This window comes from Bos taurus, chromosome 7 (genome assembly GCF_002263795.3).
Source record: "Bos taurus isolate L1 Dominette 01449 registration number 42190680 breed Hereford chromosome 7, ARS-UCD2.0, whole genome shotgun sequence".
NCBI classification, from domain to species: domain Eukaryota; kingdom Metazoa; phylum Chordata; class Mammalia; order Artiodactyla; family Bovidae; genus Bos; species Bos taurus.
The window spans coordinates 44,583,868-44,600,605 of NC_037334.1; the positions used below are offsets into that span (position 1 = coordinate 44,583,868).

Sequence of the window (16,738 nt, forward strand, 5' to 3'; positions counted from 1 at the left end):
CAGTCTCTCCCAAATAACTCTTCTTTTCCTCAATTTTCTTTATTGTTCCTAGGCATTTATTTTTCTAGATGAACTTTATTCTCAAACTTTCAAGTTTCCCACAAAGAAATATTAAGATGTATTTGTCAGCTAAATATTTATTTATTTACTCATGGCTGTGCCATGCAGCTTGCAGGACCTTAGTTTCCTGACCGGGGGTCAAACCCAGACCCTTGAACTCCCTGAACTTCTCTGGTGGTCCAGTGGCTAAGCCTCCCAGTGCAGGGAGCCCAAGTTTCATTTCTGGTCAGGGAACTAGATCCTACATGCCACAACTAAGAGTTTGCATCACACAACTAAAAAATATCTCACATGCTGAAACTAAGACCTGACATAGCCAAATAAATAAATAAATCTTAAGGAAAAAAAGAAAAACCAGGCTCTTGGCAGTGAAAGCATGGAGTCCCCAGAGTGCCAGGGAATTTCCATTTGTTGGTTAATTTTATTTATTTTTATTTATTTATTTTTTTGTTGTTGGTTAATTTTAAAAGAAATTGCACTCTAGTAAATGTGAAATGTCATGAGACAGGGTAAGATATAACAAACAGAAAGGAGGAAGCACATGACATTTTTTTGTGATTTGGTTTGCATACCTGGAAAACCTACAAGAGCTAATTAAAAGCATCTAGACACAGGGGACAGATACACATACATTCAATACAATAATATCTCGCTTTTTCAATGGTAAGACAGGACAGTGTAGCTTTTTCCCATTGAGGCCCATGGGCTTGTGAGCCTCTCAACTTTGTCCATAGGGCCCAGGCTAAAATTCAGACACTAAGTATTATAAACCTTGATGGGTAGGAGCTGAAAAAAAGAACTCTTGTGAAAGCTGCAAGTAATTTCTACTGGCAGGAATGAATAGGAGGAAAGGAGGGAAGAATGGGCAAGATGGAGGTAGGGCATTAAGAGACACAAACTATTATGTGTAAGATAAGTTACAAGAATATATTATACAACATGGGGAATATAGTAAATACTTGTAAATACAAAAGGAATATAACGTTTAAAATTTGTGAATCACTATACTGTACACCTGTAACATGTAATATTGTGTATCAACTATACTTCAATTTAAAAAATTTAAAAATTAATACCAAGACTTAAGCAGACTATTCTTTTACTCTAGGAAAGCTTCTGTCAAGTGTCTTCCAGTTATGTAACACATGGGAAAAGATGGATGTAAAAGTCATGTGCTGGAGAGAGATTTGCATCTCTCTGAACTGACTTGGTTTTGGTCAGGATGGTTGTTTCCTGCCCTGATGGTAAGCATTTGTGGTTAGAGAGCTGAGTGCAGAAAACGAACTATACAGGCAAACTATACAGGCAAACTATACAGTCCACAGGGCCCTGTCCTTAGAAAAATGTCACACTTGGGTTAATGCTCTGCTATTGCAGTCTTGAAACTTTGAAAAAAATTATATATTTATTTTTTGGCCGCACTGGGTCTTCACTGCTGTAAGTGGGCTTTCTCCAGTTGTGGTACACGGGCTTAGTTGCACCATGGTATGTGGAATCTCCCGGACTGGGGATGGAACCTGTGTCCCTTGCATTGGCAGGCAGATTCTTAACTATTGGACCACCAGGGAAGTCCTTAAATTCTTAATAACTTTTGAACAGTGCACATTTTAATTTTGCCCTGGGTCCTATACAATATAGAGCTGATCTGGCACCAGAAGTTGATGAAAGTGTTTTCATACAAGACTGTGAGACTAACCACAATGGAAACTAGCTCCACCAGGATGAGAAGAGGGGAGAGAATGGATACACTTTTAAGTTTTTTGCCCTTTCATTATACTTTACAACTAGTTATTTTAACTATTCAGGAAATTTTAGTGTTGTAAGATCAGACCCTGGTGCAAAATCAAATGTGGGTTCTTCCTAACATGCTTTTGCATACAACAAAAAGACCTCTTCTCCTTCCAGTTGGACAAGAGAATTTGACTAACTTGGCTAAATAAGGGGGAGGTTCAGAAAAGGAGACGATTTGTTTTGTAAAGGGGAATGATCATGCAAGGGGATTGGTGGAAGGGCGTCTGGGCCTCTGTGGATATGAAGCTCTGGTTCTCCAAATGAAAAAGCTCTTTTCTTCAAAAAAAAAAATAGAATTCCATTCACCTCTGGGTTTGGGGGTGAGAGTGGTACCTAAGGCCCCCCGGAAAGGGGTAAAAGCTACATTCCTTGATTATTTCCACTTTCCAAGAAGGCTTGAAAACTAAATCCTTGGGCCTTGATGCAGTGCCTTACGGTGATATAAAGCTGTGTGCTTGTGAGGCCAGGATTTGCTGATTTGTTGTTGTTGTTCAGCTGCTAATCATATCTGATTCTTTGTGACCTCATGGACTGTAGCACGCCAGGCTCCTCTGTCCTCTACCATCTCCCAGAGTTTGCTCAAATTCAAGTCCCTTGAGTCAGTGATGCTACCTAACCATCTTATCCTCTGCCTCCTCTTTTTCCTTTTGCCTTCACTCTTTCCCATCATCAGGGTTTTTTCCAATGAGTCAGCTCTTCTCATCAGGTAGTCAAAGTATTAGAGCTTCAGCTTCAGCAACAGTCCTTCTGATGAATACTCAGGGTTGATTTCCTTTAGGATCGACTGGCTTGATCCTGCAGTCCAAGACTCTAAAGAGTCTTTTCCAGCACCACAATTCAAAATGAAGAATTCTTTGGCACTCAGCCTTCTTTATGGCCCAACTCTCCACATCTGTACATGAGTACTGGAAAAACCATAGCTTTGACTATATGGACCTTTCTCAGCAAAGTAATGTCTCTGCTTTTTAGCACACTGTCTAGGTTTGTTGTAGCTTTCCTTCCAAGGAGCAAGCATCTTTTAATTTCATGGCTACAGTCACAATCTGCAGTGATTTTGAAGCCCAAGAAAATAAAATCTGTCACTGCTTCCGCTTTTCCCTCTTCTACTTGCCATTAGGTGATGGGACCAGATACCATGGTTTTAGTTTTTCAAATGTTGAGTTTTTAGTGTGCTTTTCACTCTCCTCTTTCACCTTTATCAAGAGGCTCTTTAGTTCCTCTTCATTTTCTGCCATTAGGGTAGTATGGTCTGCATATCTGAGGTTATTGCTATTTCTCTTGGCCATTTTGACTTCAGCTTATGATTCATCCAGTCTGGCATTTCACATGATCTACCCTGCATAGCAGTTAAATAAGCAGGGTGACAATATACAGTCTAGATGTACTCCTTTCCCAGTTTTGAACCAGCTCATTGTTCCATGTCCATTTCTAACAGGTAAGATGCTCTGGTATTCTCACCTCTTTTAAGAATTTTCCACAGTTTGTTGTGATCCACATAGTACAAGGCTTTAGCGTAGTCATTGAAGCAGAAGTAGATGTTTTTCTGGAAGTCCTTTGCTTTATCCGTGATCCAACAAATGTTGACAATTTGATCTCTTGTTCCTCTGCCTCTTTGAAACCCACCTTGTACATCTTGAAGTTCTCAGTTCACATCCTGCTGAAGCCTAGCTTGAAGGATTTTGAGCATGTCCTTGATAGAATGTCAACTGAGTGAATTGTATTGTAAACATTCCTTGACATTGCCCTTCTTTGGAATTGGAATGAAAACTGACTTTTTGCTGGTTTAGGAGAGACTAAAGTTGATATGCTAAGAGAAATAGAGAAGAGAGACAGAAAAAGACCTACCTAGACTTGTCTTTTCCTTTGATTCTTTTGGTTATCACAGCCTTCCTTTAGTAAACCTCTTTTGTGATTCAGATCGTTTAAGTGGAGATTCTGTGTCTTGCCTCCAAAGGATCCCCATTTTACAGATTAGGGGACTGAAACTCAGACATTTTTATTAAATGATTTATCTAAGGCTCAGTGCCCTGAGCTTTTTCCATTACACAACCTTTCTTCCCTTCTCACCAGTTTTGTTTATAGTCAGCCCTCTTTATCTGCAGTTCGGGCATCTATAGAGTCACCATAGAACACAAATATTTGGGGGAAAAAAAATCCCAGAAAGTTCCCAAAAGCAAAACTTGAATTCGCACTGGCAACTCTTCACATAGCATTTACATCGTGTTAGCTATTATAAGTAATCTAGAGATGATTTAAAGTATACAGAAGGCTGTGTATAGGTTTTATGCAAATGCTATATAAGTTTGTATAAGCTACCTAAGCATCTACAGATTTTTTTTGGGGGGGATTGGGGGAAGCAGGGAAGTGTCCTCAGAGAACCAATTCCCTGAGGATACAGAGGGGTGACTGTATTTTGAGATAACATAGAAGGAATTCCCTTAATCTTTCAGGATTCCATTGCAAGAAACACAAAATAAAACTTTGGCTAAGTAAACCAAGAATTTATTAATAGCTTATGGCTAGCTCATAATTTAGAAGTAGGAAATGCACACCCAGCCTTGTGAAACCTTGAACCAGAAAGTCCAGATCTTAGTCATAGAAACACGTGTGCCACCTCTTTAGGCAGATGATCAGGTCCAACCCCCTGTGTGCTTAATATCAACAGTGAAGTTCCCTGGTAGGAGTCTGCTTGGCTTCTTACTGAGATGTGCCCATCCCTCTGGTCAGGGGAAGGATCCCACAGTTAGCAGTCTCCAGAATGAGGAAGATCAGAGGAGTACTTTAAGGAATGAATGCTGAGCAGAAAAAACAAAAGCTGTATATCCCGTAACAGGACCTCTTGATAAGATCTTACCATGTAAATTTTTCACATGTAGATAGTGGTGGGAGAAGTAACAGTGTTTTACAAAGGCCTACAAGTGGCCAAACATTTAGAAATGTCATATAGCAAAAACAACAACAAAAAATCATCTCAGATCTCCCTTTTCTGGTAAGGATGATAAACTTCTGTGCTCTAAATCCACATATTTCAATTGTGAGGTCAGATTATGATAGTTAATTTATTAAAATTCATATGAAATTTGGAATGATGATCTAATATTTCTTCCAGACGTATTCCCATTCATCAAATGTCCCTGGCTGCCTATCCCCTCTACATGCAGCTTTTGTGCCATGTGCCTCCTGAGGGAAAAATGAGTTTATCCTAGTTTGAGCTCAAGTCTTGAAACCACACCTCTCCTGCCATTATTAAAACACAAAAGATGTATTTTCACTGTGGAAAAACTTAAAAATAGAGATAAAGAGGAAACAATATATATTACTTTTCATTATGTACAGACAGAGATGTTTGAGGTTTTCTTTTGAGAAAGGCAGACATTTCTTATATGCACAACTGAATCTTAGGTAATTATAACACATTGTAAAATATCACAGACAATAGATTTCTGGAGAATTTTAAATTGACCCAAACAGCATTATTGGGCTTCCTGGGTGACTCAGCAGTAAAGAATTTGTGAGAGCATGGCAACCCACTCCAGTATTCTCACCTGAAAAGTCCCATGGGGACTCTTTGGGACCCCCATGGGGTCGCAAAGAGTTGAATATGACTGAAGTGACTGAGCATGGGATAACATGTGCTTAGTAGATCTTTGCTTCTTTTATTTATTTATTTTTAAGCAACTACATGTATTGAGTGTCAGACAATGTGCTAGGCCTCTGTATGTAGTATTTTTAAAAGATGAGATATAATTTACCAACAAAAAATGCAAGGGTTTAAACCATATGAATTTGATGAATTTTAACACATGTATACACTCACGAAACCACAGAAGATGCAACCACCACCTCAATCAAGATACAGTATATTCTCTCCATGTTTGATTTATCCAATGGCAACCCACTCCAGTGTTCTTGCCTGGAGAATCCCAGGGACGTGGGCTTCACTTTCACTTTTCACTTTCATGCACTGTAGAAGGAAATGGCAACCCACTCCAATGTTCTTGCCTGGAGAATCCCAGGGACAGGGGAGCCTGGTGGGCTGCGGTCTATGGGGTCGCACAGAATCGGACACGACTGAAGCGACTTAGTAGCAGCAGCAGCAGCAGTCATGTACAAGAGGTATAAATAGTAAGAGTTCCACCATCACCGTCTGTCCATCTGGAATAGAACAAAGGTGTCTGTTTTCCTATTGCACGGTATCCACATAACTCTTTTCCCCATTTCTTGGCTGTTAGTGGGAGGATGGGCTCCTAAGTGTAGAATTCTGATAATTCCTTTTAGCTATTTCCGTTTCCCTGTAAAATATATTTATTTTTTGAAAATTTGAGTTTCATATAGACCCGTTTTCTCTATTCAGCCTAGATACAATTATTTCCTAAGTTTTTGACTTTTAAAGAAAAGTTTTACTTCTGGTAAATGTAAAAAATATGGAAAAACAGAATTTACTTTTAGGTCCTTAAGTGTATATAAATTAAACATTTGTTAAAATTTAGTGTTGTCTATGAATGTGTATCTTCAGGTTTAAAAAGCATAAAGCAAAAAAAATAAAAATAAAAAAATAAAAAGCATAAAGCAGGTAATATTTTATCATACCAAACACTCCTTTCTATGATAGATAAAACAATTGAAAAAAGCTTTGCTTATGTTTTTCCAGGTTACCAGTGCTATTAGTGAAAAAACTCAAGCTGGCCAAACTACTTACAATAAATACCTCTAAATCATTTTTCATTAGAATGCTAATCAGAAAAATACTAAATCAAGATTCAGTTTATGTGGTGTGTAATGCAAAAAAGAAAACAATAATTACACTTTGTTTTATGAATAATAGCGGCAAGTAGCCTCTCTGCAAAAAAAGCAGATACATCCTAAGAGCAGTTACATTTTTTGTGAGAAGCATTTTATATAGCACCACTTCAAGACAGGCTCTGGAGTTGTCAACAGATCCTTTTCTTGTGCTTGCCATAAGTAACTTTGCTATAAAGATTTTCTTTTTGCATCATCTGGTTTTTATCAATCTTTTGAGAATTTGGAAAATTTGAATTGACTTCAGACATTGTTCCCAGGTGGCGCTAGTGGTATAGAGAACACACCTGTGATGCAGGAGATGCAAAAGGTGCAAGTTTGATCCCTGGGGCAGGAAGATACCCTGGAGAAGGAAATGGCAACCCATTCTAGTATTCTTGCCTGGAGAATCCCATGGACAGAGGAGCCTGGTAGGCTACAGGTTACAAACAGTCAGACACGACCTAAGCGACTCAGCATGCATGTACCAGATATTGTAAAGATTTGCTTTACATTTCCAAGTATGACCAGTATTTGTAAATCTTGTCCATTTCAGGTATTATGCCTTTGCAATCATTACATGTTGGAGCAGTATTTTTTTTTGTGACACAACATTTATGTTCTGTCTCTGCATTTTAAAAATACTAACTACAGGGAGTTCCCTGGTGGTCCAGTGGGTTAGGATTTGGCACTTTTAACTGCTATCACCCAAGTTAATTTCCTGGTCTGGGAACCGAGATCCTGCAAGCCACAGGGCGTGGCCAAAAAATTATATATATATATATATGTATATATGTATGTATGTATATACTATTCTGTTTCTCTTCCATTCTCTACAGTGAAATTTCATGAAGCCATTTAAAAATAGATGTCATGAAGGGTTTTATTTTTGGAGGTATATTATATTGACACATTATATTCTTTTAGGTGTACAACATAATGATTTGTTATTTTTACATATTGCAAAATGATCACCCTAGTAAGTCTGGTTAGCATCCATATGAAGGGGTTTTTATCATTGGTAAGTCATCAGAGTGAATCTTTTTTTTCTTTTTGGCTGTGCCGAGCAGCTTGTAGGATATCAGTTTCCTGACCAGGGATTAAACCTGGGCCACAGCAGTGCAAACCTGAAATCCTAACCACTAGGCCACCAGGGAACTCCCTTTAAAGTGAATTTTAATCCCAGGAATATTTACATGAAGATATTTACTGCATTTAGAAGGTCGGTTTTATTTATTTATTTTTTTGCTTGTTCAATAAGTTTATTATTGTCTTATCTGAAAAATCTTGATGGAAAATTGTGGTTTGGTTTAACTCTCAGCAGCTCATTCCTGAGCTCTAAGGAAGCTTGCCTTCTTCTGAGCTACCCGATCTTTCTTCTGGGCAAGTAACATTTTGGGATGGTTCCACCTCTTCTTTTTAACTTCTTTCTTAGGCTTCTTCTCATACACTGGATTCTCTCCTATTGCAGCATGAGCTTTCTTATACATCTCCTCCATCATGTCTGGAGTTACATTGTTCTGTATGTACTGAAAAAATTGTTTCTTGTAAGCATCTTCATCTTCTTCAATCAGGTAACGCATGTAATCTGCAACGTTTTGCCCCATGATGTGCTTTCGGTGTACCTCAGCACTGAACTCTTTGCTTTCTGAATCATAACCAGGGAACCGTTTGGTACTGTGAGGGATAGACAAGCCTCCATCGACACCTCCCTTAGGGCCCCAAAAACTTTATTCCCGGTAGTAGTTCTGGCAAGTCCTGCATCCAAGTAACAGGTGAAGGCACCAAGTTGACCATCAATGCTTTCCACACTGTATTCATCTCCAGTCACCTCGACTTGGCCTTCATAAATTTTGTCCATAACAAACCTATTAAGAAGCCTGTGGGCCAGCAGCAGGCCAGTACAATATGCTGCAGCATAATTTGTCAGGCCAACCTTCACACCATATTTTGGGAGTTCGTGAGCATAAGCTCAACAAACTATCATTTCTCCTTCTATACGGGCATAAGCAATCTGACAAATGATATCTCTGTTCATTACACGAACAATCATTCTGTATTTAGGTGTGTTGTACTTATTTTTATCTTGGATTACCAATCGTTTCCGAGCATAGTAGTCAGTTTTTCCCTCTTGCCTCTTCTGAATTTCATTTGGTATCTCTTGAAGTAGACCTTGTTCTTGACAACTTTAACAAACCGCATCCTGTGGAACAGAACCCCAACTCCGCAGCTTGCCACAGAGCTGCAGAACCAGCATGGCTCCAGGGGGGAAAAAGCAGAAAGTCAGTTTTAAATGTGGTAGATTTATTAGTCAGAGATACTCAAGTTGCAAGTGACAGAAACCAATATCAAAATAACCTTTGCAAAGAAGGAGATGAAGGGATAAATACTGGGGGCAGCGAGAGCAGGGCAGCTCTAGGCATACAGGCTTAGAACCCGGAATGTGATGCCTTTTGCCCAGACAACCTAGTTTCTACTTTTTTCTGAGTAGTAGCCTCCTTCCTTCAGACATCTTTCCACGGGTGTGAATATGGCTAATGGAACCTTGAGAACACATTCTTACAATTCCAGAGCCTGTCAAAGACCAAAACCAAACAAATAAGCAAACTGGTTTTATTTAGTTCACTGCATCAGGGCAAGCACTTTTGCCTGGAGACTTTTATAGGGTGACAGCTTATAGGTGGGGTGATTGTAGTTGGAATTGTTGTTGTGATCAAGGGGTCTTAGTCAGTCTGAACGGCAAATATTTGTGTGTAGCTAAGTTTCAGATTATCACTTAGGAGGACATGAATGGGAATTTGGAAAGGTTGTGTCTGGACTTACTGTGGGTAACAAGGAGGTCACTGTGAATCTTATTTAAGTTACATGTTCTTTGCAGTAAGCTGGAACATGAGAGGGTGCGGGGGATTTCTGAACCATCTTAAGTTTTCCAGGAAAATAGGGCTTAGGTAAACGTTCCACATTTTCAAGAGAGAGAAGAAACTTTGCCACTGACTACATGAGATACAACATGAGATACATCTCTGGGAAGAGTGCCTTGTGCATGGTCATGTGGTCATCTGGCTAGCTCTGGTTCAGTCTTTGTGGCCCAGTGGGAGGAAGTGCTGTGAGTGATTCGGCTTGAGTTATGTCCACTCCTACGGTCAGAGTGATGAAGAGAAGGGATGGCAGGCAGATAGAGAAAATCGTTCCACAGTTGGCAAACTGTCACAATTCAATGCCAATTGAACTAAATTCTCACTTTTCCTTAACACAGAAGACGACACAATCTTTTGTTTAAAATTAAATAGAGGCACTATAATGATGATACTGGTAAATTACCATGAATTCTTTTCTAGGCTTTTTAACAGGCCGAGGAGTCTCACAGGCTATCCTGCATTTCCTTCCTCAGAAAAACTGCCCCTCGCTCTTTCCAATCTTAATGCTGTAGAACTGAAACAGCAAAAGCCTTTAGTAATATTTCAAATTATTCATTCTGTTTTTGACAGCTTTTCTCATAGTACTTGCCACTTCTCCCATTCTACCTCAAAGTCAGATTTGCCTTAATGTGGGCTTGAGGTCACAGAAATTCTTGTTCCCACCACGGAACAGCTTCAAAGCTTCAAGGTATATGAATCAGTATGGTAAGGAAACAGCCCATTATAATAAGGTTCCAGGGAGATTTGACTTCAAAGAAGCAAATACAGACTAGAAGCCTTAGAATCTAAGGAACATCTAAGAGTTTTGAAACTCTTTATTGCTCCATTTCACCAGACCAACTGCAGATAAAGCACAAAAGCCCCAGACTGAGAAGGATCAGAACTCTAATTTGTAGTTTGTTGTTGTTCTTTAGTCACTAAGTCGTGTGTGACTCTTGTAACCCCATGGACTGTAGCCCACCAGGCTCCTGCGTCCATTGGATTTCCCACGCAGGAATACTGGAGTGGGTTGCCATGTCCTTCTCCAGGGAATCTTCCTGATCCAGGGATTGAACCTGTGTTTCCTGCATTGGCAGGTGGATTCTTTACCACTGAGCCACCAGGTAAGCCCACTTAAAAGACTACCCTACTCTTTTAGCGGTTTAATTGCTCTTAGGTTCCTGCCTTAGGTCATACCTAGATATGATGTTGCATTCCCTTTTTAGGTGCCCACTGGAAATCCCATCACACCAAGTAGCTCATGATTCTACCAAAGATATATGGGTTGCTGTAAAGGGTGGTCACATTATAGATGACATGACCTCTCTCACTCTCCTTCTGGCAATCAATGACCTCTCTTAACTCCTCGCAGATCCAGTTCCCTCTGCCCTTCTCAACCCCACAGTCCCTGCACGTTACCTTGTGAAGCTCTCTGGAAAGTGAAGTGCATGCCCTCCCCTGTGTATGTTTATTTCAAAGCCCTCCCAAGCCTATCTGGATTCCTCAGTGCTCTAGAATTCTGCAACACAACATTTTCTTTCACTACATCAGCCCTGTAAGACATCTTGGGGGGTGCCTTTCTAGCTCATGATGACAGTTCTCTGAGACTGGAATTAGTGACCCTGTATTCCCAGGTGTGCGGTTTCCGTGGTGGCTCAGTGGTAAAGAATCTGCCTGCCAGTGCAGGAGACTCAGATTTGGTCCCTGGGTCAGGAAGATTCCCTGAAGATGGATATGGCAACCCACTCCAGTATTCTCGTCTGGGAAATCCCATGGACATAGGAGCCTGGTGGGCTACAGTCCATGTGGTTGCAAAAGAGTCAGACATAACTTGGCAGCTAAAACAACAAATTCCCAGGTATATTTGACTGAACCAGCTTTGACCAAGCTGGACCAATTAGGTTCTCTTACCTGGCAATTTTATAGTAGAACTGAAGGTCTTCAGTTTTCATCCTTGCATGGGGCTGGGCTTGAAACATGTGCATTCAGAGCTCCCAGCAGCCAGTTCATGAAGAGAGAGAAATTGGGTCTACAGAGAAAGAAGTGTATTAGATACTTTTAGCTGCAAGTAATCAAAATCTTAAATCAAAAGGTTTTATACTTGCCTGAGTGTGTCTGTAAGGCTCTCTGTCAATCGTCCCAGTTTCTTTAGTCTATGCTGATGGGCCTGTGTGTTACTAACCTCTGTGTGGCACATGCTTAGTAGAGATGTCCTCAGAGGACCCTCCAGTCCCTGATTGTGGGGGTTGGGAGGGGTGGTCCCAGCTCAAGCTCGACCTTCCTTCTCCACTGCTGCCTCTTGTTACATGGCTATTTCCCAGCCAACAGCCTTTATGTGTGAGGTCTGGTGAAACGGTCCAAGTTCAACCGCCTATTTCAAAGTGCAGTAAATCCAGGGGAAATACCTGCTTCCTTGTCACACCATACCACTTCCTGCTTGCTCTCTTTTCTTTTCTTTTGTTCATATTTGCCCTCCTTTGTTCAAAGGGGAAAATTGGCTAGCATGCTGCTTCAGCAAATAGCCAACTAAGGCATGGAGTGGAGGTCTTTCCTCCTCACGGACCACCCTCCAGTCTTTACATGGGTCTCCCTTCTCACTTATTTTCCCTGGAGAGACAGCACCTTCTGTCCCTCTTCTACTGGGAGGAGGAAGTCTCTCCTCATCATGAAGTAATTCTGCATTGCCCAGAAAGTCAGTCACTGTGTGCTCTTTGCTCCTCCTCACTTTACAGAGAGGCCTGGAGAGCTGGAGTGAGGAGGAGGCTGCAAATGTCTAGGCTGTTTTCTGTCTACTCTCTTGGGGAGGTGCCTGGCTCCAGTTACTGGCAATTTTCTTAAGGGCGTAGGTTAGTTCGTACTCTTTTGTTCTCACCTGTAGGCCCTAATCACCAACTCTGGGACAACTGGGAAAAATCTCAGGCACAGCGACAACTATCTCTAATTTCCTTGAGCAATTGCTATGTGTCAGGCAATGTACATTTTATAGTAACCATCTTATTTATGTGTCACATCAGTCCTACAAGGTAGACAATGCATCAAAGCAACTCAATGAGAAAAGGAGTCCTTACAACAAATGGTGCTGGAACAACTGGATTGTGATCTTCCTTGGCCCGTGATGGGGTTATGTCTCAATAAACCTATCGTAAGTTGAAAATATCATAAGTCAAAATGCATTTAATACAACTAACCTACCAAACACCACCACTTAGCATACCCTGAAAGTGTGAAAGTGTTAGTCATTCAGTTGTGTCTGACTTTTTATGACCCCATGGACTGTAGCCCTCAAGGCTCCTCTGTCCATGGAATTCTCCAGGCAAGAATACTCCAGTATTTGATTTATCAGGAATATATTCTTGCATAAGGTTTGAAGTAGTGATCTAAAATTTTCTTCCCAAAAGGTTAGCTAATATCCCAACACCATCCCTCCCGCACTATCATGAAATGCCATGTATCCTATACTGAATTCTCATACTAGGATTTGTTTCTGGAATTCTACTTCTGTTTGTCCATGTCTTTTCTGCTACAGGATCACAGTTGTAATTATTACTGCTTCATTATACTGTGTTCCCTCTTGTAGTTCTGACATGACGGCTCTGCTACCGGCAACCACTCCTTTAGTCAAGAGAGAGAGGCAGGCAGGGCAAGTGCCCAGCCTTGATTCACAAGTACCAGCAACTCTCAAATATTGTAGTGCTTTAGGAAATTCCATTGAAGATTTTAGAGAAAGGCACTCACATAAGGAATCTGAAAATAAAGCCTGAGTGGTGTGTGCTTGTGATTGAGGAAGGTGGGGTGGTGGGGTGCTCATTCATAAACTTCCACTCCATCATGTAATTTTACTTTCTGTTCATTTACATGGAGATGCCAATTGCCACTGTATCCTCTCTGGTGTGGAAGAGGATTTTACTTTTAGAGAAGTAAATGTCACTCCACTGACATTCTAAATGATTGGAAGAGAACTTTTAGCATGGTAGGGCCTTCTTGGGGCCCTGGGTCTCATCTCATTTAGGGGTAAGATGATATGCCAAAGACAAGTATGCTACTACTTCCTGACTTCTTCCAAGTGCTAATATTATTGGAATAAAAACAAGATATCCCAAGCTCTGCTCACTGTCACAGACCATTGAACCAAGTAAGGATATTAGGTTGAGATCTTTAAGGTCATTGCTTTTTTTTCAAAAGTAAACTTTGCCTTCAGTGGAAATGGCACACAATATAACCATATTTAATAGACTAAATAGTATTCCTAAAGGGCCTGTCATCCAGTTCTGAAGAATGACTTATTAAGCACATTTTTACTCTTTGCAGGTACCCAATTCTTTCAAAGCATTTCAAGAATACATAAAGTACATATCATGGTTTCGTTTCATAGTACCTCCATAGTGGAAACTTCTGGTTACCCTTTTTTTCAGACTTGTCTTTGTCTTGCCTGAAAGAGAAACTCTGATGCTTTCAGTGAACTCAAGTCATCCCTTCTCTTGTTTCAGCCTGCTGTTGCTATTGCTGCTGCCTTTGGCCTTGGGGATGGATTCCTGTGCCAGTGCCAGGAAAACTTGTTAGTCATTCTCCTCTGAGTTAGGGTTTGCACTGCTGGTGTTCGAGTGTCAAACTGTAATCGTCTGTGATATATTTAGAATTTGAACTCACATTGCATTTGAACATTTGCTGCATGTCCACAAGAAAATAAATGGTTGTCCTTTAGTTGTGAAGCCATGCCTGGGCAGAATGCCACATAAAATTGTTCATAATAACACTGTTTATAGTAACACTGATTCTTTATCAAATTATAAATATTCACATTTCAGATTCCTCTTCAATCAGGAAATCTGAAAAGCGAATCATTATCATGGGGCCCAGGGCCTTTTAAAATCATTGTCCTTGAGTCTTAAAGCAAGAAGCAAAGAGCATTCTGTCCTGAGACAAAGGAGCTGTATTTAGCTGAAGGGAAACCAGCATAGGATACACTGAGTCCTGATGAATTTGATACTTTAAACGAAAAATGATAAAAAGAGTTTAGCAATTTGTAGATGAGAGATGCCAGCTGCTACTATGGCAGGATAGCTCCCTGCTTCGCGGGGGGCGGGGTCCCTCTGTACTCAGGAACAGGACAAGCCAGAGCCAAACTGGACTGAGCAGGTCAGAGTCATGTTTCTGTCCTAAGTGGACCAGACCAACAGGCTGGACTTTGGGGGTGGAGTTGGAATGTCAGCTGCTAGAGGTGGAAGGCGGCTGAATCTGGGGCTAGTTGAGGAGAGGGTGGAGTTTATTAGGTAAGGAGATTGTGAGTCAGGTCAGGAGAATTATCAGTGACCAAGGGAACTAGATGAAGGGGTTAAATTTTCCTGATGGTATCAGCTTGGTGGCCTGGAGAAATCTGTGTAAGTGTATCCAGCATTTTAAGATTATAAAGAGGGAAAGAGTTGGGACTGATGATACTGCAGGACGTATGCATAAGAGTAATCAGCCCAAATAAGGGAAAAGAGTGAGACTTTGGGGAAGGACTTCAGAGTGAGAGCATAGTGCTACTATGTAAGCAGACAGTATGATAGAGTGAGGAAGGACGCTAGGATTTCAGCCAATTTGGAGTTAGAAGTGAACTGTAATGGTAGTTTCTATATCAGAAGAGTGTTATGATTAGAAAAATGCTTAAGGGGGAAAAAAAATTGAGAGGCTAAATTGTGCTACGTGTTCAGATGCTCTGCTGCTGCTACTGCTAAGTCGCTTCAGTCGTGTCCAACTCTTTGCGACTTCATGGACTGTAGCCCACCAGGCTCCTCTGTCCATGGATTTCCCAGGCATGAATACTGGAGTGTGTTGCCATTTCCTCCTTCAGGGAAATTGTGCTATACTACTCTTCATACTTATGCTTGTTGTATCTCCATTTGTACTTAAAATTAAACAATGTTTAAACAGGTTTATTTTAGGCTTTCTCAGAGCCTGTAAAATGACATTATTAACCTCAATATCTCATGGCATGCAGCTTGGGAAAGGCTGGTTTAACCGAATATTAAAAAGTGAGTGAGTGAAAGTCTCTTAGTTGTGTCTGACTCTTTGTGACCCCATGGACTGTAGCCTACCAGGCTCCTCTATCTATGGGATTCTCCAGGCAAGAAAAACACTGAAAGTAAGGAAAGTCTTCCAAAAGGTCTATAGTGAATGACTCTAGATGAATTAATTTCTCTTAATCTTTTGTAGCCTGGAGTCCTGCAGTCCATGGGGTTGAGAAAAGAGTCCTACACAACTTAGTGACTGAAAAACAACAATTCTTTTATTTTGCATATTTACTCTAATGCTTCCTGGTGGCTCAGATGGTAAAGAATCTGCCTGCAATACAGGAGACATGGGTTTGATCCCTACGTTTGGAAGAGCCCCTGGAGAAGGAAATGACAACCCACTCCAGTATTCTTGCCTGGAGAATTCCATGGATAGATGAGCCTGGTGGACTACAGTCCATGGGATTCCAAAGAGTTGGACACAACTGAGCGACTAACATTTTCACTCTAATGAGGCTTTACAAAGAACATGAGCTTAAAGAAAGCAGCGATGTAGTTATAGGTCACTTTGAAATCGGAGTTTTAAAAGTTATGTGACCTTGACCAAGCTCTTTAACCCCATCAGGTCTGTTTTCTCATCTTTAAAATTGGAAAATAACACCTACCTAATGGGTTTGCTATGAAGATTAAATAGATTATGATATCCAAATAACTTAGCACAGTGTGGCACATACTGTAGGAACTGGAGATGGAGTAATTACCATTATTCCTGAGTTAGAATTTTAGAGTTCAAGAAAGGAGCACTGGTTCTGTTGCCAAAATCTTGGCTCTCTGTGCACCAATGCCAAACAGAAATATGGAGACAGAGTTATGGAGGAGAAAGAGGGAGTGGCTTTATTACTTTGCCAGGCAAGGGGAAACACAGTAGGCTAGTGCCTTAAGAACTCTGCTCCCCGCCCCCCGCCCCCCCCCCCCCGCCTGCTGCCCCCGCCCCTAGCCTTCACTCCCTGGTAGGTTGGGGGAGAGGTTTTATGTATATAGTTAGATGGGGTATGCGATAAGGATCAAGGCAGTAACAGTTTTTCATCCTTTCTTATGCAGAGTTTCAAAAGGATGGGGTGGCTGAAAAGATGGGGGGTCTCAGGTGGTCTCATCCCCTTATCTTGGTGAGTCTCTCTGGTCCCTTTAGTTTTGCCTCATGTGGTTTTGCTTCTGCTT

General features: G+C 40.9%; 1 long non-coding RNA gene and 1 pseudogene across 2 annotated transcripts; both read right to left on the reverse strand.

The window, feature by feature from the left end:
- Positions 1-1,665: 1,665 nt before the first annotated feature.
- LOC104969170 (uncharacterized) lies at positions 1,666-14,302 on the reverse strand. Of its 2 annotated transcripts, none has more exons than XR_009495257.1 (3): positions 13,903-14,302; positions 11,439-11,556; positions 1,666-6,143 (listed from the first exon to the last, which is right to left on the reverse strand). It is a non-coding gene; the product is annotated as an uncharacterized lncRNA (long non-coding RNA). The 2 variants fall into 2 exon arrangements; XR_009495256.1 differs by lacking the exon at positions 13,903-14,302 and adding an exon at positions 11,710-12,268.
- On the reverse strand, positions 7,458-11,265 carry LOC132345746 (large ribosomal subunit protein uL18-like; annotated as a pseudogene).
- Positions 14,303-16,738: the final 2,436 nt, after the last annotated feature.